This window comes from Periplaneta americana, chromosome 5, assembly GCF_040183065.1.
Source record: "Periplaneta americana isolate PAMFEO1 chromosome 5, P.americana_PAMFEO1_priV1, whole genome shotgun sequence".
Lineage (NCBI taxonomy): Eukaryota > Metazoa > Arthropoda > Insecta > Blattodea > Blattidae > Periplaneta > Periplaneta americana.
This window is the reverse complement of record NC_091121.1, coordinates 52,671,746-52,693,261: the sequence shown is the minus strand read 5'-3', so window position 1 is coordinate 52,693,261 and position 21,516 is coordinate 52,671,746. Positions and strand designations below refer to the sequence as shown.

Here is a 21,516-nt window from a genome sequence, read left to right as displayed (position 1 = left end):
ACTCGGGTTCGATCCCGATTTATAACTTGTGTTGAGCAAGCTCGTGGTCCAAGTAACGCAGGGGTTTGCTCCGAGAGCTCCAGTTCTCCCTGTGGTATCCTAACAAATCTCCATCATCATCTCATTTCATTTCATTGTGGGTGTAGCGTAGACCACCCTCCATAGCACACCGAAAGGGAAAAGAAAATTTGTTACTGGCAAAAAGAATTCTTCTTGTTGCGCTTGTTACTGGCAAAGAGAATGCTTTCATTAAGGTGATGCGCTACTGAAATTTCTAAGATCCACAATTTTTTAGCTAGAGAGTTGAAATTTTTACTAAATATGCATATCAATATCATAATCAAACTTTTAACTTGTAAATTTTAAATTCTCTATGGGAACTTTGTACTGGTCTGCCAGAAACCAAATGATGTTGAATCAATCTGGTTGAGCATTAAATACATACATATCGTAGTCAATAATTAATCATAAATTGTAAATTTCAATCTTTTCTCATAAACACTTTTTAAAAAATTAAATCTATTTTTTTTTTTTTTAGTTTTCTTATTGAAAATCCTATTTCTAATATATATATATATAATCTAATTTTTTCTTAAAGGTAACACTGCATTTTGTGCAATGGAACATTAGTAATGTTCTACTCTAATTTGTTCATTTGTAAAAATAAATAAATAAAATTTCTTCAATGTGCAAACATTAATAAAAAATAATGCTGCTTTACGTATAATCCGGATGGTCTATGGCGAGTCCTCGGCATCACTGCATTTCACTCCTTTGATTTGATTACCTGGTTGGGTTTTTCCGAGGTTTTTCCCCAACCAAAAGGCAAATGCCGGGTAATCTTTTGACGAGTCCTCGGACCTCACCTCATCATTGTAGAAAATTACTAAATTGTAAACTGTAAAAATTGTAAAATATTGTAAAAATTTGTAAATATTGTAATAGTAATATTGTAAAATTTTGACTTGTTCCACATCTTAAAGCTTCATTGCTCATATAAGCTCTATGGAATATAATAAATGGATGACTGAATGAATGAATAAAACTATACTGTATAGAGCGAATCAAATGCTCGATTTCACAACAGAGATATTGGATAAATCGCAATATAGCGAACGCCAGTAGGGGAAGTTATCCCCACCAACATGAAATGTGCATTCGACACAACACTCGCCTATCACGTAGAGTGTCTGTTGAGCTAGTAGGGGAAAAATGGAAGGGGTCGTGGGCGGAGCTCCTACGTTCGCTATATTGCGATTTGCCCGAGATATTAATTAATAAGCACTGAGAAATAGAATAGGCCTAATGCTTGTTGAAAACGTAGGAAATTTATTTTTTGAGATAATTAAATTTAAAGTTTTGGTTACAAATAACTCGTACATTAACACAGCTTCTACTAATTTCATAAAAGAATACTTATAATTAAGATATTGAGATAAAATTTTCATGAAACCGTACATTTTTAGGTCGAAAACAACAAAAAAAAAATGACAAAAGTTGTCAAAATTTCACTATTTTCATAAGCGCATCGCCTTAATCTTTTTAAGTTAAATACAGTGTCTTCTTTCACAATAACTATTATTGAAAGAGAAAATACTGTAATTAATATTCGTTTCTAGTAGATATTATTTGTTTGTTTCTTTCCTTCTTCCTTTCTTAATTATTTCTGCAAGGATAGGTGGTAAGTGTTGAGACCCGCAGCGAATAAGTGTCTCCGAATTTTTTGACCTCGCACCAATACCATTTGCTCGTTACAAGGCACCTCCGTTATAACGAACCCGTCGTGGCATTGCGCAGGAAGCAGAAGAGTGACGGCAGTTTATTATCTCTGTAATCCAAGCGTTTGTTTAGACGTCTGATGTGAATCCCAACAATCGCTTTCATACGTCTTCGTGTTTATGCTACCTGTCTCACAATGTGCAATGTGATCCGCGGAAATTTCTCATTGTTGTTCACGCATAGGTTTGGTGTGCGATCAGCACCATGTCTGCTTCGCCACATATTGAATGAGCTCGTAAAATGTGGTTGTATTTGCCGTACTTGAAAATTAATTGAAGATCACTTGTATGATGAATTTGCAAAACGACTTAAGTCCACATTTTGGGGGTTTTGAGTTGAGAGCATGATTATGTTACTGTGTGCAAGGGGCATCGTTTAGTAGCAGAATGACTTTAATCCATGACTTTTGTATAGTTTTTCTTGGCAGCAGAATGTTTGGTTAAGAGGTAAAACGACTTTAGTCCTGGACTTAAGTTGTTTTGCCTGTCAAGTACTGAAGAAACTTACATAATATGTAATTTTAATCTACAATCAGCTGACAAAATATTTTGTGCGAGATCGTGCGTATTTGCTTGTTTTCCGCACAGAACCAATACGCGGTAAGTGTGAAATACCACATTCAGTATTCCCAACGTAACACACATAACAATTTCCCTCTTCTTACCGCTTAAGCGCTACATTCATTTTACTGCTTTAGGCTTTTAACATATTATTTTTAGAGACGTTTAACATAGTAATAATCATAAATTGGAAACTTACCACTGCAATTTCACCTAAATTGCAATGTTAATTATTGTTTTTAAATATTTGCAAAAATTAAGTAAAGTCTACTACTCCACGAAACTTATTGCATTCCTGATACAAGTAATATTAAGGAAGCCGTGAAAAAATCAACAAGATTCCAGATGCCGATGTTATTACTGCAATATGTTATATAAATAATATTGTTAAAATATTAAAATGAAAAATAAATCATTACATAACCTTACCGTTTGTTTTAAGTTCGCATTTATAGACTGGGGGGGGGGGGAAGACAGACGTATATCACGGCCTGCTGGAGTATAGTAAACATAGAAAACATTTTATAGCAACAATGTTGAAGAAAGATATTTTGGTTTTCCGAAGTTGCCGTCATTAAACGACATGGAGATTACATTGCAACTAATTAGAAATTCGTCTTTCAGGTATGTAACAAACGACCTTCGTACAAAATAATGTACGATACACGAGCGGTGTGTTTGTGTTCATGTTCGAGGAAAAGATTGAAAAAGCGAAACGTAGTTGAGCTTTTTTAATTTCCGAGAACATGAACACAAACACACCGCTCTCGTAACGTATATTACTTTTTTTTTTTTTTTTTTTTTTTTCTGTTGTCATTGGTAATTCTTTAGTTGAGAAAATTTAATACGTTTGAAGAACAGAGCATCGAAATGAAAAGCAATATGCTCAGTAATAGTGCTGAACTTGTAGCTGAAGTGAAAAGTATTCCAAATGGAGCCAAAGTTAAATATCGAGAGAGAGGATTTTGTTGCTGTCACATTTGACTACATGACAAATGTAGGTATGCTTGCCTACACACCAGTTCAGGATATGTACTACTATCGCCAGCTTACCGTCCCAGCTTTCTCTGTGCACAACATTAAAACTAGGGAATATCAGGTAATCTATGGCTAATCCTCGGCCTTATTTCGCCAAATACCATCTCGCTATCATTAATACCATCGACGTTAAATAACCGAGTAGTTGGTACAACGTCGTTAAATAACCAGCTAAAAAAATAATGGTAATGTTCTAAGGAAGTTGAGCCGTGGCTTGGGGCAATACTCACAGTCAGCACAGGACCAGGGAGTGCGCGGTTCGAAACGAGTCTGAGGTCAGAGTATGCTGTGTTTGAGGAGGGATTGTAAAATAGAGAGGCAGTCAGGGAGACCGAGACAGATGTGAGGATAACACTGAGGCCGCAATGAATCATGAGATGTTTGAAAGCAGCCGCTCCGCTGCTGTCCAGAAATCCAGGGCGCATTCTGTTGCGTGCCACGTCAAACATCTGCGCGCTCTGTCTTTTGTTTCTGCCGCTTAGCTTTTGTTTCGCTAGTTGGTGAATGTCGCTTACATTTTCGTGCGTACGCTCTAGCGCATTCTTCTGCACGTCTCTTCTTTTTGTTCATTGTATGCTTTTTAATTCGTGAATGTTGCCTTGTTATTCTCTACTTATTTTTGAACCCCTATTCACTAATGAAAATTATTTTATTAATGACAAATGACGTCGAAACTGAGTGACTTTTAAACATTTAAGTTAGATTATCAGTATCTTTCTTAATTTTGTTCAGTCTTTACAGAACAAATTGAATTATTAATGTGTTTACTTGCTACGGTAACAGTTTTTTTTATAATACCAATTCACAATTCTTTTACCATAGGCCTATATTAAATTATGTTTTTTACTTGGTTATTTAACGACTATAAGATTATTTAACGTCGATGGAATTGGTGATAACGAGATGATATTTGACGAGATGAGGCCGAGGATTCGCCATAGATTACCTGACATTTTCCTTATGGTTGGGGAAAACCCCGGAAAAAACCCAACCAGATAATCAGCCCAAGCAGAAATCGAACCCGCTCCCGAACATAACTCCAGATCGGCAAGCAAGCGCCTTAGTCGATTTAATTATACGATGAAAGAGTAATGGAACGGAGAAAAATTCTCTCCGGCGCCGGGATTTGAACCCGGGTTTTCAGCTCTACGTGCTGACGCTTTATCCACTAAGCCACACCGGATTCCACCCCGGCGTCGGAAGAATCGTCTCAGGTACATTATAATAATATATATGATATGCGTAAATCACTTCGTGATTTAAGACGGCGCTTATTCCGTCGGATCCCGGCCAAATAGTCACTCATTACTAGTGCACCTCAGCACATGTGTGGACTTCGGTCCTAGGTTCATAGATATCTATGACATAGTGCAGAGGGCGGCCACTAGAGGGAACCCAAGAGTTGGAACTTAAAACTGAGACGATTCTTCCGACGCCGGGGTGGAATCCGGTGTGGCCTAGTGGATAAAGCGTCAGCACGTAGAGCTGAAAACCCGAGTTCAAATCCCGGCGCCGGAGAGAATTTTTCTCCGTTCCATTACTCTTTCATCGTATGATGACGCAGAATATCTGCATGGAAATATCATATGTACTTCGGTACATTATAATAATATATACGATTTAATTATGTTAAACTGTGTCTAATCGATTGTAAATTGTATGAGACAGCTTCATCTCTTCAGATTTACTTCATATTATGAATGTAGACTAGTGTATTCCATTTCGGTTTTCATTTTACTGGAAATATCACGATACGATAAATGTGTGTGTGTGTGTGTGTGTGTATATTTAATGTCTACACACTTCACTTGCTTGATTCGGGTTCCACATATTGCAGATAGATGGCAGAATTGTGACCCATTTTCAAGTTGCACACCATTTCGATGGGCTACGTTATGCATGATATGTATCTATGAAGAGTTATGTCGTTTAGTCTTACTAGGATGAATGTATGTTTTTTTTTTTTAATTCAGCTGCATGCACCGTTACCGTAGTAACATTACATGCATTGGTTACATCGCCTATTGCTTTTTGTTTTACATTGTTATATACTGGTAGTTACGGCAGTTATTAAGTATTTAGATGCTACACTATAAGTTAACAACTTAATATTAATTCCACTTTTACAATTGTTATTTACAATAGAGAATGCGTACTTGATTTCGTTTATAATACATGGTTACTATAAATTACATAGTTGAGAATTTATGTTTTCAAGCATTACAAAAGTTGTAGCCTATGGACATAGTGTAGCATTTGTTAGTTACAACAAATAAAATACATAGTACCTAAACATCATTTAGGTTGCAAACTTAAATTATCAACTTACTATTATTTTCATTATTATAATTTTGTATCCAACACTTATAATTGCTTACATAAGTAATCTTATAGCATTGTTAATTATCATATTATGATCCTTCAAATTTCTCGTGTATTTCATATTGATACATGTATGTTGGTATTTTCTATGTGTTCTAGATGTTCAGGGATTTAATATATTTGACAAAACTTCGTAGATGCCGAGATATTAATTCTTGATTATTGACGGGCCAAGTACCTCCATTTAGTGTTATTTCTTTTATGAGAATGGATCTTAGATTTTCTGTGTTTGTAGATTCGTAAATGAGATGATTGTAAAGTGTTCGTGTAAGTGTAGTGTAGGGAATATATGTCTTGTGCTTGATCTGGCACCAAAAGGTCGGATTTTGAACGTTGAAATTAATTATGCTCTATTTTAAACTTATATGCTATCATAACTCAAAAATATTTTCAAAATTGTTAATATATTTCTTTCTTTCGAAACCTCGTTTTCAGAAAGTGAAATCTTGGAACAAAAATTCAAGGCAGAGGATTAAGTTGCCTAGGTATGAATAAATATGTGGCTCATCTTGAACTACTTCTTGGTTATGTATAGAAGTTAATCCACACTATTGCTATATCCAGAATGAAAATAAACGTAAACATAGCGTCGGAAATTTGAGCGTTCAGATTGATAAACGAAGCTTAATAACCCTAACATTTGTTATTGATTCTCGAGAGTGATATTTCCGATTGGTGAAATCGATTATAGGTAGTAGTCGACTGTGTGTTGTTATCTAGGTAAGGAGTTTTGCTTGCGTTCTATGTAATGGAGCTTGGACGGTTGTTTTGCAGTCGGTTCTTGTAGATACCTTTAAAGACGGAGAAAACGTCAAGAAATACGGTGATAGGATTGTCCTTAGATTCGATTTTCGATATTTCATTTTCGCTCCACTCCTTTCCTGTGATTGGTAGCTATTCGCCTTGACACAAGGTTAGATCTGTCACACTTGCAGTTCTTAGTCGATGTCTCTTACGTGAATGAACGTATTGCAAATGATCGCATTTAGTAGAATGGTTCGTAGGTTTCCTGTCGAATTTACGTTGACTCTAAGTTTGTATTGTAGAATCTACAAGATCGAGGAAGATAGGCACATCTTGGTGGGGTTGCCACTTGTATGTGATGATCTGTTGCTCTGTTGATATGCGTGACAGTTGAAGACATCGAAAGGTCAGGCGCTTCCCGTGTAACGGTGCGGACGCCTGCAGTGCCTGCGGCAGTTGAGGCGCGCGCCGACATCCGCTGCACGCGCCGGCAATCAGCTCCCTGCCAGCAGTCAGTTGTTAAGTTACCATAGCGACGACGCACGATGAAATGTGAAGAAATGTAAAGGTCTAAGTTAGGAGGAAGGCAATATTGGATTATTCAGAAGTCTAGCTTGATGTTTTACTATTGCTTGTGAAGTGTATACGTTCAAGGTTGACCCTACCTTCGACCTCTAATTAACAAAACGGTGTCCTATTCGTTGGGATCGTTACAAATGGCGAGTAGGTTTCTCTTCGTACCCATTTCTTTGCCAAATACGAGATTGGACTGAACCTTCGAAATTTCACCAGTCAATGAAGGAGTCCAGGCTAAAAGTTCGTCTGAATTTTCGAATTTATTTATAGTCTCAATTAGTAGTTCAACTTTTACTATCACTTACAATTCCTCTGAGTTAATTATTTATTTTATTTATTTATTTTGCTAATAATTGTAACATAAAATATAATATGAAAAGAAAACCTTTAGCTCGCTCCTGAAAGAGTAGAACTCGTGCTCAGGGGCGGATTCCTGAATTGAAATTAAGAAGTTTATAATACAATTTGTCTTATGTGTACTACGCAATAAGAATGTATAAATTTAAATTTACAATTCTTATAAAATCCATACCAACATAACTTTTTAAATTTAATACTAGAACTATTTGAATTGACAAGATTAGGATATTTAAATATAAATTTGTTATATATCCTTGGATCTAAATTATTACTATGATTAAATACTGTAGCAGTGTTGCATTTTGGTTGAAACAATCTTAAATAATTCATCCTTTTGTAGAAAAAATAGTATCCCCTGTCACGTTCTAAAGGATGCAGCATTCAATAGGAATTCGTAACAAACTAAGGCAGTATAGTATCAATCAGTCCCCGATGTTATGTCTGCAACACTAAGGCCATAATTTATTTTTTTTTCTCTATGAAAATGTATACAGTTGAACCTTACAGTCTTATATGTGGTTGCTAGGACACGAAATAGAATTGGCCAAATCTTGTTCATAACAGAAAGGAATGGCGTAAATTAATTGAGAAGGTCAAAACTTCGACGAAGTTGTAGCACCTACTGAAGAAGAAGAAGAAGAAGAAGAAGAAGAACACGAAATTGTGTTGATGGTAATAAAACTGACAGAAGTAAATCGCTGTTAATTTCATTATCTTTTATCTGCATTATTAAAAAATTGTAATTCGAACCTTAGAGTCATTTTTAACACTAACACAATGTTAACATTGCAAAATCATGCTAATATCATTAAATAGCTGCTTATGCAAATAAATCTCTGTTCATTTCATTCCGTGTGCATTATTAACGAAATTGCATTTGATTCTAATACTAGGTAACCTTTCTCTAGCGATAGGGAATGACTTCAGTTACCTTCCTATGTTGTCTGCATAATGTTATGCAGTAGTATGACATGGAAAGTTCTTTGCATGTGAAACACTTCTGGTTGATAAACTTGTGGCCTGTGGTCAGTAAAGACATTTCCAACGTTTAGCAGCTGTTTTCGTCCTCGAGTAGGAGAGTAATATGGTTTTTGAACCCGGTTCTATACGGTCAACGAATCCAAAAATTGCATTCCTGGACCAGAAATTCCATGAGAATATTTATGAGGGTTTCAGGTTCGTACCCAATGAAGCGCGAAAGTGACACTGCATGTTATCACTTTCCCATGGGCCGTGCTTATGTTACCATGACGACATGTGTCCGTGTGTGTGCCCGGTTTGGTTGGACTCTGGGGGAACGCTGCCGTAATAAGCCAACTGCCTGTTTAATTATATCTGGTCTGGTTCCATTCATTGCCTCTGTGGGAATGTGGCGCTACTGGACCGGCGCATAGGAAAGTCCCATTACTGGTTTCGAATATGAGATGTTTCTGTGCGAAGCAAGGATCTCTTTACTAATGAGATTAGACTTCCCACAACTTTTTACTCCTCACTTCTAAAACCGGTCGATTGCCGTTTGTCTTTGCAATCTATCTATCTATCTATCTGTCTATCTATCTATCTATCTATCTATCTATCTATCTATCTATCTATCTATCTATCTATCTATCTATCTATCTATCTATCTATCTATCTATCTATCTATCTATCTATCTACCTACCTACCTACCTACCTACCTACCTACCTACCTACCTACCTACCTACCTATCTATCTATCTATCTATCTATCTATCTATCTATCTATCTATCTATCTATCTATCTATCTATCTATCTATCTATCTATCTATCTATCTATCTATCTATCTATATATCTGTCTGTCTGTCTGTCTGTCTGTCTATCTATCTATCTATCTATCTTTGTCTAGTCTGTCTTGTCTGTCTATGTGTGTGTTTATATCTATTTATGTCTGTTTATCTGCATGTCTATTCTGCCTGTCCAGCTGTCTGTCTGCCTGATTTGTCTACCTACCTATGTACCTAGCTCTTCCTACCTACCCACCCATCCACTCATTCATCCATCCATCCATCCATCCATCCATCCATCCGTGTATCGTTCGATTCATTCAACCACCTGTCTGTTTGCGTGTCTGTGTATCTAATCTCTATTCTGTTTATCTGTCTATCCATGCATCCATTCGTCCATCTGTCGATCTATATTTGAACTCCTTGGTACAACTTTTAAAATCGTTTGTAATGAGTTGTCCCTAGGCATCTTTCTGCAGAAACAACTTTGTCAACATACACATTGTGAATTGGATGAGGGCAAGTACAATATATAGTTTTGAACCAGAAGAGCAATTGAGGAATGTTCTGAGAATTGAAAATTGACATACTATATGAGGCTAAACCCATCTTCCTATGTTTATAATTCATTATTGATGGTGGTGTTGGCGGCGGCGGCATTAAAAAATTCCTTCTATGGTTCCTTTCGAAAGAGTATTAAAATCGATACCACATGTTGTAGATTTGCAGTTCGCAAATTGACCTTATTTCTAGGAGAGGGCTCAAGCAAAAATTATTGGTCTTTTCTCGACCGCATAAAAATGGAATATGCTAGTCCTTATGCCTCTATCCATCATCCACCATCGAAATACAATTGAACACTATGAGAATGGCATAAATGTGAGAGGTTCTAGATGTTTATCAGTTATATACTCGATACTATCTACAAGCCTTTCTAGGCCCCTCCGTGCCAGACTCGTGTGTCCCCAAAGGGCCCCGTGGACAATTGTCAACAGTGGACTGGTCGTGCCCACCAGGAAGAGCAACCGGCACTTCCTGTCTGCGATAACTTCAGGACCTGCTATTGGCTGTTGCTTGCTAGGTTCTGAACCACTGCCTGCGGTCTGGCAGCTTCCTGCTGCACCTCGAGGAGTTCGCTGGGAAATTACCCCATTGAGACGCAAGTACGGAGCACGGCCGTTTCGAAATGACAGCGGAAAGTGGAGGAGTGAGGCCTTTCACAAAAACAAGCACTGATTCAGTTGTAATTAATAATGAACATAAGATAAACTCCATAACCATTTGTTTGTGAGTTTAGTAGCCTATATTACGAGTTCATACCCTATACAAACTAAATAACTATAACATTTAGTGCTACATAACAAATAGAATAATTAAGAAGTTCAAATTGTAATTAATAATGCACATAAAATGAAAACAAGCAATTTACTTTTGTCAGCGTTAGTATTATCATGTCTCAGTGAAACGTACAGCAGAGTCCGTATAGGCCAGTTTCTATCTGATGCTTTTCCAATTCACTGCGGGCTAAAGCAGGGAGATGCACTATCACCTTTACTTTTTAACTTCGCTCTAGAATATGCCATTAGGAAAGTTCAGGATAACAGACAGGGTTTGAAATTGAACGGATTACATCAGCTTCTTGTCTATTGCGGATGACGTGAATATGTTAGGAGAAAATCCACAAACGATTAGGAAAAACACGGAAAATTTACTTGAAGCAAGTAAAACGATAAGTTTGGAAGTAAATTCCGAAAAGACAAAGTATATGATTATGCCTCGTTACCAGAATATTGTACGAAATGGAAACATAAAAATCGGAGATTTATCCTTCGAAGAGGTGGAAAAATTCAAATATAAATTATACTCGGGAGGAAATTAAACGCAGAATAAATATGGGAAATGCGTATTATTATTCGATTGAGAAGCTCTTGTCATCTAGTCTGCTGTCAAAAAATCTTGAAGTTAGAATTTATAAAACAGTTCTTTTCTGTATGGTTGTGAGACTTGGACTCTCACTTTGAGAGAGGAACAGAGATTAAGGATGTTTGACAATGAGGTTCCTAAGAAAATATTTGGTGCTAAGAGGGATGAAGTTACAGGAGAATAGAGAAAGTTACATAACGCAGAACTGCACGCATTGTATTCTTCACCTGACATAATTACGAACATTAAATTCAGACGTTGGAGATGGGCAGGGCATGTAGCACGTATGGGTGAATCCAGAAATGCATATAGTGTTAGTTGGGAGACCGGAGGGGAAAAGACCTTTGGGGAGGCCGAGACATAGATGGGAGGGTAATATTGAAATGGATTTGAGGGAGGTGGGATATGATGATAGAAACTGGATTAATCTTGCACAGGATAGGGACCAATGGCGGGCTTATGTAGGGCAGCAATGAAACTGCAGGTTCCTTAAAAGCCATTTGTAAGTAAGTAATATCATGAGTTTATATTCTAGCAACCACTTAAACCTGTGTATAACTTCCGTTAATGTCACATAACAAGACTGGCTAACCAACTGGTAACGCACTAGACTCACATTCGGAAGATCCAGAGTTCAAACCCCGTGGCTGGCCAATCTGACAGGTTTCTCATGGTTTTGCTTAGTCACAAGGCGAATGTTCGATTGGTAATGTAGGCCTACATACTATAATTCATCATCACCTTAATCACCATTGTCGTAATCATTCAAAATTGAATTCGCTTAACATTAATACAGGCACAATATAATATATTACAATAGAAAAATATCACAATAGTTCACGACTTATTGATATACCCAAAGATTCTACACGCGCAATGTGACCTATATGTCATAGCTTGTATAAATAAATTTAACAAAAAAAACTGACTGTAAGGTTCAATTGCAGAATAAAGCACACAGCGATTCTCTTTAATCACTTTTAGAATGATCAATATTCTATATCCTAGGAACCACACAGACTTAAATATAAATTGCGTGTATGCCTCATAATCTCCGTATATTATGGTCATATGCTGAGACTAAGAGGAAGGCAGAAAATAGGAAAGATAGGACAACGTTGGGTTTGCAGTGAAAGATCTGGCCTTGGGCAGAGAAACTATGAATGAATGTATGCCACATAACAAGACTGACTCTAAGGTTACATTGTAATGAATAATGCCCATAAAATGATTATAACAGCGATTCCTTTTTATCAGTATATCAGTATTATTAGGATTTCATATTTTAGCAACCTCATTAGTTAGGCCTGATATAGTTGTGTTACACCGCATAACAGTACTGTACTGACTGTAAGTTTCAATTTGTTGTAATTAATAATGCAGATAAAACGGATTTAACAGCAATTTCCTGATACCAATTTTCATATTATTACCATTTCATACCATAGCAAGGACATCCAGCTTACATAGATTGTTATTAATATCGCCAAGAAATTATCATAAAACGAATTTAAAAGCTGTTATAGGTCTACTTCGAGTACTTTTCGCCCCTTTCCTTCTCGGTTTGTATCCATTGTGACAACTAAGTCTTCACTATTTCCGGACAGAGGTCCGGCCACATGGTTTCCGACAACAATGAGAAAGTATTTTTGTTCCGCGATGCCCTTCAACTGTACGGCATTTTGTCAGTATTTTCTTGGAGTTGTTATCAGAGAATTGTTTTCGAGGAATCTATTGTCAGCTGACTTCACACCATTTGTAGACTTACATCAGGGAACTTTGTCGCTTGCGTTCCTGATTACTACTTTACGTTTTTAATAATAAAGTTTTAAATCTTGCACATTTCTGTTAGTTTATTTATAACAGTATTTATGGAATGTAATATAGTGACGTTGAGAAAAAGTATGTGCTGTGATTGGTGTGGGTATGTACCTTTGGAAAGGGAAGGCGTAGGCGGGGAGAGAGATAAACACGGTTCTAAGTGTGGTCACAAACACTGTTGAGCGCTTGACCCCTCAATTTAATCTCCTGGTTGGTTCCGAAGAGTGCCTTGACTAGAATGTCTACTAGTGACAGTTTCTTACCTGGTTGCAGTTTGCGTAACAACCACTTTTACTACCATTCTTTTAATTAAATCGAGATTGAATTCTTACTTCTTCCAATAGCGTTTCAATTAATTCTTTCTGAGCAGCGATTCGTTTAAGTCTATTTACAATCATCAACGACACAACATCGCTTGTGCTCAGTCCAGCGAGATGTGTGGCAATTGCTCTGTCACTGAACAGACCATCGGAATTATAACTTTTTCCTCGTGAGCGCACATATTTATTTATTTAATTTATTTAACTAACTAGCTAGTGAGTACAAATTAAAATTATGAAACAAAAATGTTTCTAGCCACTACCGTAAGAACCAGGCTCGTGTACGGTTTTGGTCTTAGTCAATAATATAACAACATTTACAAGGACAGTTTACTAAATACAGTAAGTAACTTAATTCAAACCAATAAATAACATACAAGAGAAAAAAAAAGAAGAAGAAGAAAGAGAAAAAGAAAAAAACACATTTAGTATAAATTGACAATCAGACAGAAGCCAGTGATATTCAATAAAAACATGCCACTTATTTATTTATTTATTTATTTATTTATTTATTTATTTATGTATTTATTTATTTATTTATTTATTTATTTATTTATTTATTTATTCTGGTGTAGTTAAGGCCATCAGGCTTTCTCTTCTACAACACCAGGAATACAATACAATAATATAAATAAACAGAAAAAAATACACTATAGGTATACAAAGTAATGCTACACAAGAAATAAAGAGAGAGAGAGAGAGAGAAACACTATAAACAAAGTAAAGCCACATAAAAATATACACAGGTTGCAGTTACACAAACTTTAAATTATTAATTAATTGTATCCTAACTAATTAACTAACATAAACAAGAAACTTGCAATTTTAATCTAGATTAAAAAAGAAAAAAAAAAACACAAATCAATACTTCTAGCAATACCTAAAAACATTAACTAAGACAAAATTTTCCAATTTAATTTTGAATTGTGATAAAGTCCGGCAGTCCCTGACGTCATTAGGTAACGAATTCCAGAGGCGAGGTATTTCTACAGTATAGGAAGATGAGTATAAAGATGTTCTATGAAGAGGGATAGAAAGAAGTGCTTGATGTCGGTTTGGAAGAGTTGTAAGAAATTGAAAGCGCAATAACAGATAATTCGGAGTAGAAGTATGCATGATTCTAAACAGAAGGGACAGTGAATATAGTCGAGAGAAATAAAAAGTAAACAAATACACACATTTGTTAATATTATATATTATGAATAATTTTATAAATTTCTTCTTTAAAAGCTTCAATTTTTAAATATTTCAAATTTGGAAAATGGTTTGTTATTTTATTATGAAGTCTTGGGCCGAAACTAGCACCATGTTTAAGAGCTGCACTTGTATGACATTTAGGCTCAATTAATGGGAAAGTAGACTTTTGTCTTCGAGTGCGATATTCATGACGATTAGATTTATGTTTTATTTGATTTCTGTGGTAGTAGGCCTAAGTTAGTAAACTGGATTTATAAATTTCTTCAATAGTTAATACTTTAAAACCTGTATAAATTAAATTTGTTAGGTAATCCATATTTTTGGTTAGACAAATTTTTATTAACCTTCTGTGTAATAAAATTAATGGATTAAGTACAGATGATGCTACTCCACCCCAATTTATTATACCATATTGTATTAATGATTGTACTAAAGCTAAAAATATTAATCTCAATGCCTCCTTAGTGATAAAATTTCTAAGTATTATGAATTTATAAGTTGCCTTTCTTATACTCGTAGACTATTTACTTCTCAATTGGAACCATTACGACCATTACTCTGTTGGCAGCAGACCCGCAACCCTTGCGGTCGTTACAGTTTAATAGTGTTATTGTTAGTACTGCGTATTTAAACTCGACAGTGATTGAACTAATGCGTTTTCAACATTAATTCAGTGTCCAGTTTGCTGTTAAAACTCTTCAGTTTGCATTCGATGGAAGGGAAATTGGAAATTAAAACTTTAGTGTGAACCTCTACAGGAATGAACATAGAAAAGACTATAGAAAATTTTTTTTTCTTTTCTTTAGTGTGTTATTTTACGACGCTGTATCAACATCTCAGGTTATTTAGTGTCTGTGTGGAATGAAGGTGATAATGCCGGTGAAACGAGTTGGGGGTCCAGGACCGATAATTATCGAGCATTTGCTTTTAATGGGTTGAGGGAAAACTCTAGGAAAAATTTCACTCGGGTAACTTGTCCCAATCAGGATTTCAACCCGGGCGCGCTCGTTTCACAGCCAGATATCCGAACCGTTACTCCACACTGGTGGACCAAGCCATGTTACACTTATAATACATTATTGAATGTATACAACAGGCCTGGGCGTTAATAACTCGATTGAGTCACTGCAGACTACCTCTTAACTCCCCACTCCACCTTCCCCGCCAGAGATAGTAATATTTCGGAACGAGTATGGATACGAGTAGTCAGGTAAGCAAGCATTGCTGAGTGACGAATTATAAAAGGCAGGCATCATAGCTTTCGGCTCTCGCTGGTCGCCTGACTGTATGTTTCTGTAGCGGAGTAAGTGAAAAGGAAGTGGACGGGGGTATCTCAATGCCTTTTCCCTTCCTTTTATGCCCATTATACAATATACTATAGATTGACAAATGGAACTGAAACCCTGACCGAGTTACTACGTGAGCGCTGGCTATCTTGGGGAGGAGCAAGTGAGAAAGCACGGGGGGAAGGGAGAGAGCACTATGCACTATGTACTTGCAGGTCCACTCACAGTTTGTCAAACCTGCTAACAAAAGCATTAAAAGGTTGACTAGTTGCTTGCAGTGCTAGCATAATGGAACTTTCCTAGCCGACAGTCGAGGCAAAAATGAAGAATCCGTTATTGTGGTAATACTGGAGAGTGGTTCTTCTATTGGTCGCGATGCCCACACACACCCTCTCAGATATTTACGGGGTGATTGGTGACTGAATGACGAGGAGTGAGGGAGAGAGAAGAAAGAAAGAGAGAGATTCCAGAAGTTGGCGTGTTTTACGGGGTTTCACTTGAAGTTGTCAAACTTTAGTAGTTAACGATTCAGATCGTTTCTTGACTTGATCGTCGTTCGTCAAATTGTAATTTTGAATCACATCACTGATTAATTTGTTAATCATATGAGTTATGTTGCACACTTGATATTCAGTAATTGTGGTAACTGAGTGAAATCAATTCGCCAGACAGACTTCGTGATGGAAATAATCTAAATGGCATGTATGAGTGGTTGATTCAGTGAATCAAGTTTCAGAATTGATGAATGAGTTGGTGAGCGCTTTTCTTGTATTGAGTGATTCCAGACATCGAATCAAATTCCTTTTTGAGTTAGTCCTTGAGTGAACTCATTTCTTGAGTCTAATGAGCTGTGTTAAGGCCGGATGCAAGAATATCATTAGCTTGAATTCTGTTGCGGCGGTTTTGATAGCGCGACCGCAAAGAGTTGACGCAGATAAGGAGGCAACGGGCAGGGCGCAACGAAAGCTCCTCGAAGTGGAAGTCTGACGCGGCTCTCCCGGGGGAAGATGTGTCGTCTGCCGTGAGCCGGCGTGGGAAGTGCCTCAATCAGCTGACCAGGTACCAACATGGCCGCCAGTGCACAGTGTTGCTTTTTTATGTACCCGATACTTTGAGATTCGAATCGTGTGAAAGTAAAGAAGTTAAACGGCTCTTCGGTTAAATTAATAATTTTGGCTACCATGCATTGGTGTGCGTCTTTCCAGTGTGGCCTCTAGATTGCCTTTCAAGTCATCTGCGGGTTTCTTCGTAGTTTTAACCGTCCTAGTCGAAACAAGTTTTGACCACATGTTCTCAACATTACAAATATTGTTCTTAAGAATTGTTAAATTGCTTTAAAACTTTCTGAAATGACGACGACTTACACATAAACGTAATTCAATGTACCGTCCAGGAAGTAACGTGTTTCTGATCTTCCGTAAGAGTAAACAAATCATTAAGAAAGTGTTACTAAATCTAACACACTGACAACATCTATTCTATACTTATAATAAATCTGTAGCCAAAATTTTTCTGGTAATTTTCGATTTTCCCAAAATAATTGGTGTTAACATGTATAATTAACCATCCTGAAACCGCAAATCGCTTTTTTGACATTTTTGTTTGTCTGTCTGTCTGGATGTTTGTTATCTTTTCAGGCGATAATGGCTGAACCGATTTATATGAAAATTGGAATATAAATTAAGTTCGTTGTAACTTGGATTTTAGGCTATATGGAATTCAAAATACTTTATTTAAAAGGGGGGTTATAAGGGGGCTTGAATTAAATAAATCGAAATATCTCCCTTATTATTACTTTTCATGAAAAATGTTACATAACAAAAGTTTCTTTAAAAATAATGTCCGATAAGTTTTATTCTATACAACATTTTGATAGGACTGATATTTAATGAGATAAATGAGTTTTAAAATTACAATAACAACGCCATCTAAGGCGTTGTACTGAAATAAAAACAAATGACTTCGTCTATAAGGGTCCTTGGACAACAACAATCGAAAGCTATTAAACATAACCTACAGAGAATGTTTCTGTTTTTGTATGAAGTAATATCGGAAGCTAATTAATTGTTTAATTATTATTTCACCATTGGAAAGTGTAGTTTCTCTAGATGAACATAATTCTACAATGTTATTACAGTAACTTCTGAAACATATAGCAAATAATATGAAGTATACACATAAAACTAAATGATATGTCAATCTTCATTAAACTGTGGTTGCATGTAATAACAATTAAGAAACATGTTAAAGGAATTGTCATTGCACCAAATGATTGCTCTCTGGACCAAAATGACCGCATTTTAATTATTTAAATACAATTTAAATTAAGTAACATATTAAACGATTTATCCTTCTATCAAACACGAATGCTTCCTGGATCAAACGTCCTATTTTAATTATGTAATTACTTTATATTTATTTCTAACAGGTGCAGCGGAGCGCACGGGTACGGCTAGTACGTAAATAAAACAGTTAACAAGTGTAATCCGCATTTCCAGTTAAAACTTGCCAATCAGGAAAAAGCTCATAGCACACATATAGACTAATAGTTTTCTCTAACACTGTGTGGTTCCCGCATAAGGCTACATTCAATGTAAGATGTCGCATACGACCAATACAAGGGGATCCTTTGTGGAGGGTTTTTGTTTGTGCTTTTAACTGGGGTACTGAATCCACTGAGTAATTCACTTCTGGAGTAAAATATGTTTCTGGAAAGGATTTGGCTTCATAGCTGTTAGGCCTACTAGTGGCAGGAAAGATTGTTTCACTTGCAAAATCTACATTTCGTATTTCAAAATAAGATTGTGTTTTCAATTATGCAACAGTTGAAGCACCTAAAATAAGGCTGTTTTATTTAGTTTTAACAAGTTAAAACCAATTGTGACCTCTGATTTAGTCAGTATTAAGTTTAGTGATTTTTTGACAAACCTTTTATATTTTTGCTCCAATAAAAATTCTCACTTAGAATTTTGCATTACTTTTCACTGAATAAAATTTCCCCTGCAGATGTTTAAAACCTTCACCATCATTATCCATAGCCACTACGAAGTTCATCAAACCAGTTTAATGTAAAATACTTTACGAATTTTATTTCTGCGCATTCATGTTGCTACCACATCTAAAGAATAAAAGGTAGACTCTACTGCATTTGTAGGAAAGGAAGGTAGAATGCAACTTAACTTTCTCACATGGCCTTTTTGTTAAAAAAGAATGTAAATAATACTTTGTGTACCAATGAATCTTTCGTAATATTGGCAATGATACTTAAATTTTGTTTAGTTGGTTATTTAACGACGCTGAATCAACTGTGAGGTTATTTAGCGTCGATGAGTCCGAGGATTCGCCATAGATTACCTGGCATTCACTTTACGGTTGGGAAAGACCTCGGAAAAAACCCATTCAGGTAATCAGCTCAAGCGGGGATCGAACCCGCGCCCGAGCGCAACTTCAGATCGGCAGGCTAGCGCCTTAACCGACTGAGCCACGCCGGTGATACTTAAATGATTCTAGAAAATAATTATATATAGAAGCATGTATAGGCTTATATCAAAATTGTTACGTGAAGGAAAAAATGATTTCAGATTTGGAATCGGTGCACTCAATTTAGGTTGGTACACTTGTTTTTCTCTGAGTAGCAAAATAATTTGTTGACCAGTGTAATGTATACAAAAATCAGCTTGTTGTAACCGCAATGCTGTGACATAAATGCCTGTAACTGTTACTTAGGCCAGCCTACATGTTTAATTTTTAGTGTCCACTATAACTGCACTTAAAATATGGAAATCATCAACCACATTTGTCTGCAATTCATACGTTGTGTTTTGATGTGCTGCTGCTCACAGTGATGTTGGGCGCGCTCTTGGAACGCTGATAATTATGGTTGTATTTTGAATATAAATTAATTAAGTATTGCGATGCTGAATGATCGTAAAATTATTGGCAGCGAAACTTACATTCTGTCGTCTTCATAGTATATGTGCCAACCATCTTGTGCCAGGAAGCTCTTGTAGCTCAGAGTTCAAACGCGCATCTGTTAACCCTCGACATTTACCTGGAGGTCTCTTCTGACCCCACACCATATTTTATTGTTAATATCTACATATCTATAAGTACACTACCGGTCAAAGTCTTCGATCATCTATCACAACTATGGATTTATGGTTAAAACAGGGATTTCGTTTTGAATATTCTATCGTATCGTAATGCTAGAGAGAGAAAATATTTATTTTGTTGGTCTGTTTAGTTTTTCCGATGTGTTTGTATATTGAAATAAAGTATATAATTGTAAAGTTCTTTACGAACAAATTGATGTTTTTATTTTTTGCAGAATCTAAAAATGTTTCAAAGTTATGGTCATTTCAAACTGGAAACTTACTTGAATAACATTATATGATTTTAAATATCTCCACGAGTACTAAATCGTGCTTAGATTTCATTCGTTAAAGTCGCGTAATAGCAAAATGGCGGTAACCTCCAGAAATGAGTGTGATGTTACATAAATAACTCTTGATTTGTATACGTTCGTATGTACTGTACATATAGTCTATCTGTAGTGGTAAGGTTCTTCAACCGAATACATATTATGACATTAAATTTGTTCCTCATTTGCACCCTTTCGCAATTTGTACACTATACATACATACATAGGCCTATGGCGCACCGTGATCTCAACACTTCTACCACACAGTGTAAGGCCTATATTGCACTATAAAATTTCATTGTCACATAAGTTTGATAAAATGTATATGATAAAAAAATGTTTTACAGTGTAATATAGCATCTTTGATCACATCTAGCTGTGACATAGTTCTGTGATAAAAGTTAGGGTCATCATCATAGCTTTGATAAAATCTGTGACTGAGAAGAAAAGAAATGGCGGACATTAAGTACACATGGTCTGTGAAAACCACAAAACTTTTAATATCGCATTATGAGTGACATGAAATGCTTCTTCATCCATTATTAAATACTTAGTATAACTTAAGCTTGTATAGGATTTTACATCTTCATACTGAAGTTCTCTCAGTAGAGTTTGTTGGATTCCTTTTGTATCTTTTCTCCCTACCCCAATCTCTAACCCAAATCATAGGCTTAGAGTGTAAACCTGCTAACTAACAAAAAGGAAATTTTACAGGGGAAACAAAAAACTGAGTATAAATTATCTCTGAAACTTCACAACCTATACTTTGGATTTGGTCCTAAAGTTTAAGAGTTAATTCTGCAGTGCCTGGGAAAACTGACATGTCAGTTTCCACAAACCTTTTTTGATAATTTATTGACAACTTACACTGGTTTATGTCGATTTTTTTTTTTGTATGAATTATTGTAATGGGAGAAATACTTATGTCTCTTTTTCCAAGCGAGCAGATTTTCCGTAAGTTGTCAATAAATTATCAAAAAAGATTTGTGGAAACTGACTTATGTCACTTTTCCCAGGCACTGCAGAATTTATACTCAGTTTTTTGTTTCCCCAGTAAAATTTCCTTTTTGTTGGTTAGCAGGTTTACACTCTAAGCCGACGAAATATATTTTGTTTCTTTGGTTACTTCTTTAGTATTATTGCAATAACCATTACTGCTTATTTTACAGTTACAACAAGCATAGAACTGTTGTGGATCCATTATTAGAACTGTGATGAAAGATATGATCAAAATGTTGACATAGTATAATGTAGTCAAAATCTTTCATTTGATCATATGTATTTGATAAAAATTTTATAATATTCTATGACACAGAAATTTGATAGTATAGTATAGGCCTAAGACGTAGGCCAATTCTACGTAAA

General features: G+C 35.9%; 1 protein-coding gene across 6 annotated transcripts in view; it reads left to right on the top strand.

Annotated features, from left to right (window-relative positions):
* Positions 1-21,516, top strand: part of pnt (ETS transcription factor pointed) — an 835,053-nt gene that overhangs the window by 325,083 nt on the left and 488,454 nt on the right. Inside the window, exon 1 of one of the 6 annotated variants that reach the window (XM_069825640.1) lies at positions 16,636-16,790. The exons of the other annotated variants lie outside the window; for them this stretch is intronic. The gene's annotated coding sequence lies outside the window, so the exon portion shown is untranslated. Of the gene's footprint in view, positions 1-16,635; positions 16,791-21,516 lie in introns of those variants that run through there. 6 annotated transcript variants of the gene reach the window in all.